The sequence below is a fragment of the Felis catus genome, chromosome A3 (assembly GCF_018350175.1).
Source record: "Felis catus isolate Fca126 chromosome A3, F.catus_Fca126_mat1.0, whole genome shotgun sequence".
NCBI classification, from domain to species: Eukaryota; Metazoa; Chordata; class Mammalia; order Carnivora; family Felidae; genus Felis; species Felis catus.
The window spans coordinates 132,211,738-132,219,860 of record NC_058370.1 but is presented as its reverse complement, the minus strand read 5'-3'; the positions used below and the strand labels follow the sequence as shown (position 1 = coordinate 132,219,860).

The 8,123-nt window shown below is 51.2% G+C and overlaps 1 long non-coding RNA gene across 1 annotated transcript; it reads right to left on the bottom strand.

Moving 5' to 3' along the window:
* Nucleotides 1–7,318, bottom strand: LOC123384620. The gene is made up of 4 exons (XR_006595996.1): nucleotides 5,501–7,318; nucleotides 4,410–4,729; nucleotides 602–750; nucleotides 1–438 (listed from the first exon to the last, which is right to left on the bottom strand). It is a non-coding gene; the product is annotated as an uncharacterized LOC123384620 (long non-coding RNA).
* Between the last annotated feature and the right edge of the window lie 805 nt (nucleotides 7,319–8,123).

The following is an 8,123-nucleotide window of genomic DNA, read 5'->3' as shown; positions in this document are numbered from 1 at the left end:
CCCTGAGCCGACCTCAAGAGTCAGACAATTAACCGACTGAACCCACCCAGGTGGCCCCAGTATTTGTCTTTTTGTGACTGGCTTGTTTCACTCGGCATAATGTCCTCAAAATTCATCCACATCGCACTACGTGGCAGAAACTCCCTCCTTTTGAAGGCTGCATAATATCCCACTGGAGGCACATGTCACCTTTTGTTCATCCACGAGGATGGGTGGTAGTTGGAGGGTTGGGAGGGTGAAGACTGAGTGCTCCCGGGCACGGGGTGACGAAAGTGTTCTAGTCAGCAGTGGTGATGGTTGCCCAGCCTTGTGAATTTACTCAAACCCACTGAATCGTCCGCTTGAAACGGGTGAGCCTTACGGCGTGGATATTACAGCTCAGCTGAAATAGGGCGACTGTCCCGGTCGGTCAGCTTGCATCAGCCGGGAAGAGCTCTCCTGGGGGTGTGGGGCCCAGGGAGAGAAGGATCAGGAATGGAACGGGATTCCAACTGCCCATAAGTAAGGACACATTCCCCCTCCCCCCGCATCCGAGCCCGTCACTCGGCGCCCATCGTCTCGGGGCACACACCCCTTCAGACAGGTCCTGCCCTCCCTGTACCTGAATAACCACCAGGTGGTGACGACAGCGTCGTGCTCCGGCTCTGCTGGTAGCTGGGCACCTCCCCATCTCGAAGTCCGGTTCCAGACCCGAGCCTCGGCTTCCCCGGCAGATGTCAGAAGTGCAGCATCTCAAGCCCCGCGTGAGACCTGCTGAGTCAGAATCTGATTTTAACGTGATCCCCAGGTGACACGAGCCTCCTTCATCCTCCTAAGCCTTTAGCTTCTTAGGGTTAAAAAAGGGGGGGGGATTCATTTCCCATTTATTCTTTTTTTTTAATATGAAAGTTACTGTCAAATCGGTTTTCATAAAACACCCAGCGCTCATCCCAACAGGTGCCGTCCTCAATGCCTATCACCCCACTTCCCGTTTATTCTAACGCAGTGTCATATTACCATAAGCAACGCTTCTGGGTAAGAGGCTTGCCTACGTGTGTGTGTGTGTGTGTGTGTGTGTGTGTGTGTGTTTGCATGCACAGATGAACACCTAGCAGAGGTCCCGGCCACTACAGAGAAAAGCAGTTCTCAAAGGAATGGCTGTTTAGATGAATGATTTGTGAAGACGTAACATTTATTGAACACCTGTTAAGTGCCGGGTTCTGGGCTAGGGGATTTCACGCACATGACCTTTCTTAACCCCCCTGCAACCCCTCTGAGCAGGCTGCTTCTACCAGATTTCCAGGTGGTTGCAAATCCATGAACAAACAGGAGCACTTACTGGGTCTAACGGCACCCTTACCAACCGAGGAGCTGGGAGAAACGACAACTCAGTTAAACTAACAGATGATTATCCTTTGGAGTGGAAATATTTCTTCTGGAACTCACCTAAGTGGGATTTATCCATTGCATTTTACAGTCGGACACGTCGACCGCGATCTTCTTCCGGAACATGATTAGAATACACGTGTCCACTTTTTCCCACGACACCAAGAGAGGGCATTTTCCTTCCTGTCTTTGTGAGTAAACCTCAGCCTCATTTTCTGACCCACTAAGGTAACATTTACAAGTGTAATTCTTTCCGGGCCCCACACACTGCCTTTTCCATCCAAGAGCCGGGCAAAACGGCTCAGAATAATCCAGAAACAGAAACCGATTCTCTCCAGTCGTGTTGTTAGCAAGCCAGCCAGCATGTAGATTGCAAACCTTGGTTACTGAGCGAGAGAGATCGTCACCGCTGAATGAGGAGAGAGCCCACACGGTCCCAAATCCCTGAGCCGAGGGGGAGGATGTGCGCTGCCTTCCCGTCCCCTTCGGCGACCCCACAGAGGTGGGGGTGGTGAATGATCTCGGGTCACCGGATGAGGGCACTTGGGACATCCCCGAGCATTCCAGCACCTGAGCCCACAGAGCCTTCACGGAGAAGACACCCCATCTGCTGTGTGCCCTCAGCCAAGTGACTCCAACTTGCGGCTCCAAAGCCCCCTGGCAACCCAGTGCTCTGTGATCATCGCGACAGCTACCAATGCTTGCCAGGCACTGTACTGAGCTTCTAAACTCCAGAAGCACCGGGAGAAACGCCAGTGTTCTTAGACGCATCCATCAGAATCACCCGGAGGATCCTTAAAACACAGATTAGTGCCCCCCCTGCCCCCGCGACATGGCTGCCAGACTTAGGAAATGAAAATACAGGATACTGACTTACATTTGAACTTGAGCTGGGCAACAAATATCGTTTAATGTGCGTGTGGCCCCAATATTGGATGAGTAGTATTCACCGTCTGTCCGAGATTCAAATTTGCCTGGATGCCTCCTAATTTATCTGGCAACCTCACCCCCCAGGGTTTCTGAATCAGCAGGTGGTGCTTGAGAATCCGCGTTTTCAAGAAGTTCTCAGGGGACGCTGCTGGCCTGCGGGCCACACTTGGGGAACCCCCGAGGAAGGTAATGTTTTTATCCCCATTTCACAGGGGAGTAGAATGAGGCACAGGGAGGTTCAGCAACTGCTCCAGGGCCAGACAACCGTGACTGGGCCCCGACGGCCTGGCTTCAGGCCTGCTCATCGGCCACCTGGTGGGTTGTTTCTTCACACACTCGCTCCCTTAACTCTGTTCTCCACACAGACCAGAGGAATCCTTCTAAAACTGAAGCCGCATCACGTCACTCCTTTGCTCAAAACCCTACAGTGGCTCCCATCTTCCCCTGAGTAATAGCCATGTGCTTACTGTGGCCCCCGAGGGTATCCGATGTGGCCCTGCCTTCCTCTCCCATCTTATTATCCTCACACTGGCCTCCCTGCTGATCTTTGGACACTTCAGGCAGACTCCTGCCTCAGGGCCTTTGCACTTCCTGTTCCCGCTGCTTGAATGCTTTTCCTTAACCCATCTCTCCCCGGGTCTGCGCTGCAACCTCCTTCGTTGGAATCTTCCCCGATTACCCCACCTAAGACAGCACCTCCGTCTTTGTTCTCTATCCCTTCGTCCTGTCATATTTCTTTTTTTAGGAAGGCTCCACGCCCAGAGAGGGGTTTGAACTCACCACCTTGAGATTAAGAGTCTCACGCTCTACGACAGAGCCAGCCAGGCCCCCCCACCCCCGCCCTGACAGATTCCCTTACCGCACTTAACGACCATCTAACCTTTTGTGGGGATCCGTCATTGTCCAACCCGCCATTGCCAAGAAACGATGCCGACGTGTTATAAAAAACAGAGTGAGGCATTTTATGCAAAATCGTCACTCGACGTCGCTATCAGAAATGTCTGAAAAACACCAATCGTCATCGGCTTTGGGGCATAAACAGGGAACTCAAGTATCAAGCATACGTCCCGGCCCCACGGACAAAAAAGGCCGTCTTCTTGATACGCAACCGCTTGCTCGGAACGTGATGTGTTAATCCACATGCATTGGTTGCCAGCGGCAGCTCAACATTCAAGCAGCGGCCTAGAATTAAAACGTCTCCACTTTTCTTTAGCCAGTGGTAGTTCTAATTATAGCATTCAGGCTGGCGTGCATATTTATTTACTCATCTCTAGTCCTGGCTTATAATTACGAGCTAGTGCATTGTACCTTGGGCAAGGGGGTGACGCATTGTTACAGTGCTTTCTGGGGCTGCATGTGATTAGAGCAGGGCGGTTAAGGAAGTTGGGGCGTTCTTCATTCCTATAATTATGCCGTCTTCTTCCATCTAGTGGGTGTGGCCAGGGCCGTGACACACACACAGGGAATGAACCCGTGAGTCTGTGTCCCACGGGAGGAGCATGCGGGCCACCTGCCCCCAGTTCCGGTCCTCCCCCTGCCCTAACTGCCCGGTGAGGTCAGAGAAGCCCTCCGAGGGGCTCACGATCCCGCATTTGTGAGGCTTTATCTGACCTGCCGGCAGAGCAGAAAGCAGGTGCTCAATAAATATTTGTAAAATGAAGGAAATGTGTCAATAAATGAAATCATTAAAGAAAAGCACTCAGCCCCATTTTGAACGTTCCTTTCTTTCTTTTTTTTAAATTAATTTATTTTTTTTAGTGCTTATTTATTTCTAAGAGAGAGAGAGAGCACCAGCTGAGGGAGAAGGCAGAGAAAGAGAGAGAGACAGAGAGAGAGAACCCCAGGCCGTTAAGTACAGAGCCCGATGGGGGGGGCTTGAACTCACGAACTGTGAGATCGTGACCAGAGCCAAAACCAAGAGTCTGACTCTTAACCGACTGAGCCCCCTGGGGGCCCCTGAATGTTCGTTTCTGACAGCGTATCTCTTATGACAGCGCCCCAGAGTAGTCGTGATCCTACTATAGAGGCACAAGATTCAAATCCGGCTGCGTTTAGCGCCTCACTGCGTGATCCCGGACAAATGACTGAATCTCTCTGGGCCTCAGTTTGCCTACCTGTCAAGTGGGATGCGATGACGTTCACTTCACATGGCTACTGGGAGAAACGAGGGAGGTGATGCGTGTGGAGCATACGGTGTCAGGTGCTCAACGGACGGTGATTCTGTGGCCTTACTTGTGCCCTCCCCCACTCCACCGACGCAGTCGCTCAAAGCCGTTCAGAGGGCAATGAGCCTAGCCGGGTGGATTCTGTTTCAGGTCACGCTGAGGGCCATGGTCAGTCTTACAACTGTCCTTGTTTCTTCCGCTCCGATATCCTCACCAATGTCCGTCATCTCCTGGCCAGGGCTCAGCTGGGGGGGTGGTTTGATGCCTCCCTAGAAGAAGAGCAGGGTCGGTCAGTGTTCCCCAGGCCACAGCTCTGAGAGACGGCCCTCGTGGCCGTGGGGCTGGCCACCCTGTCACACTGTCCTAGAAACCCAGGGGAGCATGCGGACCCGCACAGACTAGCCATCCACCCCCACACCTCTTCTTTCCCCCATTAACTCCAGACACACACAGGATTCTCCCCCAACTGCCTTTTAGTGGCCCTGACCTCCAACATGCCTCAAGGTAACCAGCACTTCCCGTCATAAAGAGCATTTCTGGATTGACTTCGCAAATTTGATCTCCGTGGTTTATCACGATAATCCAAATACTAGCATTGTGTGAAATAAGCGTCATTCGGGGCTTCGCAGAAAAGTAGAGAACAGTGTTTCTCAAGGAGTGTTTCTCACGGCCGCCGTGGGAACTAGTTTGTGTTTTCATTTGACGCAGATATGGGGGGGCGCCTGGGTGGCTCAGTCGGTTGAGCATCCGACCTCGGCTCGGGTCATGATCTCGCGGTCCGTGGGTTCGAGTCCCGCGTCGGGCTCTGTGCTGACAGCTCGGAGCCTGGAGCCTGCTTCGGATTCTGTGTCTCCCTCTCTCTCTGCCCCTCCCCTGCTTTTGCTCTCTCTCTCTCTCTCTCTCTCTCTCTCTCTCTCAAACAACAACAACAAACATTCATTCCATGCAGTTCTGCAAACATCAGGGTGTGGCAGCTCTGGGTCAATCAGGTACCCACCCCCCCTCCCCCCACCTGAGGACGGCTGCTGGTTCACACATACCTTCCTACTTCCTCACCACACGCCCACCACAGACCAGACCCTGACGTCAGGAGCCAAGGGCTCGACCTTGGGGAGCTCTCAGTCTAGGGGTGCAGGCTCGGTTCTCGCGCTGGGTAGGGAAGAAGTGTTCTCATTTCTTCCTCTCCTCAAATCCTGTCCCCTAACAGCTGTCTCAGCCTCAAGGCCGGGGCCGGAGAAGGTCCCACTTCGGGAAAGACAAAGATGTGGGACAGAGGCACCCTCAGCTGCCAGTGGGAAGGTTCCGGCAAGGTGGGTGCAGGGGGAAGGGACGGAGGCAGGTGTGTGGGCAGGGGCCACCCCGCGGCTTGGCATCAGGAAGGCTCGCCGGGCGCTGTGTGCGGGCAGGGTGAATGCTGCAGGGTGACGAAGAGACAGGGGCCCTGGCCGAAGAAGTCGTGCCCCCAGCTGTGGCCCAGGCTCTGAACACGATCCAGAAAAGCAGCCTTGGGCGTCCCTCACAGTGAAGGCGCCATCAGGAACGGCCCAGGAGGTGAGGTCCTGGGAGGACCACGCTGCTCCGTGGGGACCCTCCGAGGCACGACCTCGTCCTGAGCCAAAGCAACTCTCATCTGCGAACAAGGGGAAATTCCACGTCAAAAATGTGCTGCAGGCTGTCAGTCCCTCGCCTTCCTTCTGGAATTCAGCATCAGAGCCTCCAACAGCTGTGTGCCTGCCCAACTGAAATATTAAAAGAAACGTTTTTGTGTTACAGAATTCCTGTGCTTTGCCAGACTCATGTGGTACATTTTCGCGACCATTTTCTGGGCTCCCCGGAAGGCTAAGAAATACACCCAGAAGGAGAGCCTAGCCGAGGGGCCGCGACAGCACTACCGATTTGCGTACCCAGCACGACGAATCCGAATCCGAGGCTGCGTCTTGTCCTCACGCCTCTATCCTTGTAAAATCACCTTCCGGTTGAAAAGAAAAAAGTGCACGGGAGCCCCACCCTGAGCCGACGGTGCCTGCCTGTCTACACCGAGAACTCCCCCGTGAGGACAGGAATCAGAACTCTCATCGGCCGGGTCGCCTCTGTCTGGCTTTACTTTGTCCATGTGGCTATAGCTGAAGATGTGACTTGGGGTTACCGCGCAGTGGAACGACTCACCTATTTTACAGATGGGAAAACTGACGCAGAAGAAGCAGGTGCTTTGTATACAGCAAGCAATACAAGCAAATTAAAATAAACTATTTTTAAAAGATCGATGAGTGCATCGGTTCTTGTCAGGTGAATAAATAATTAAATTCCACAGGTGATAAAGCCAGCTGGAGCCAGCTTCCCCAAGTCCTGCTCGGGCCATGCCACAGCATCTGATGTGTCCGGTGGCCGTGGGATTCGTGAAGGCGTGGCCTGGGGAAAGGAAGGTCCCCTGCCCCTCCCTTTCCTGCTCTGAAGGTTTCTCCCAAGTCCTATTCATTCCTCATGGGGGCTTAGTTTTTGAATCAACTCCGTCCTTAAACTTCAGCAGATGCCCTGACTGATCTACTATTTAACTTCAACTGGGATCCACACATTCTGTTACCAGACTTCTCACGTCATAGGAAAGGCAATTTTCCAATGAGAGAGAGAGGGTAAAAATGTTTCCGGTCGTGCTAATTTTATATTTTCCAAACTAGCTTATGGCCCAGGAAAGTCAAAGAGCTACAAGGCCCCATCACAGATCAACCCCGAAACCAGGCAAGGAAGAAAGAGGTCAGTGGTGGATGTAACTAGAGTGTATTATACTAAGCAAAATAAGTCAGAGAAAGACAGACACCATATGATTTCACTCATATGTGGTATTTAAGAAACAAAACAGATGAACATATGGGAGGGGGAAAAACAGAGAGGGAAGCACACCATAAGAGATTCTTAAATACAGAGAACAAACTGTTGATGGAGGGGAGGGGCGTGGGGGGGATGGGCTAAATGGGTCCCGGGCATTTGGGATGATGTTGTACGTAAGTGTTGAATCACTGAAATCTACTCCTGAAACCAGGATTGCCGTGTGTTAACTAACTAGAATTTAAATATACATTTGAAAAGAAAAAAAAAAAGAGAGTGGTGGAAAGAATTAAGATTTTTACAGAAATAGAAACTAATGAATTGACCAAAAGAGCTTCAGGAAACACCAAAGGAAGTATTTCAAAAAGAAGAAAATTAAACCTAGAAGAAGGACTGAAATGAGCAAAGATAGCAAATATTCCAGGAAAGTAGAACCAGCACTGAGTAAATAAAAGTTCTAGTTAATTTGAGGAGAAATAAAGACAAGGTGGAACTCGAATACCACGCAAAAATAACACGTAAAATTGGATGAGTGATTATAGTGAAAACATTCTAAAATTTGTGTATTTTGTGGGGCGCCTGCCTGGCTCAGTCGTTTAAGCATCTGACTCTTGATTTCGGCTCAGGTCATGATCGCACAGTTCACGGGTTCGAGCCCTGCCTCGGGCTCTGTGATAACAGTGCAGAGCATGCTTAGGATCCGTCTTTCTCTCTCTCTCTCATCAAAATAAATAAATCAACTTAAAAAATAAACAAAATAAAATTTATGTCTTTTATAGCAAATGTTTGGGTGAAGGATAGAAAAACTTTACAAAAGAACTTTACAAACTGAGTTAAATA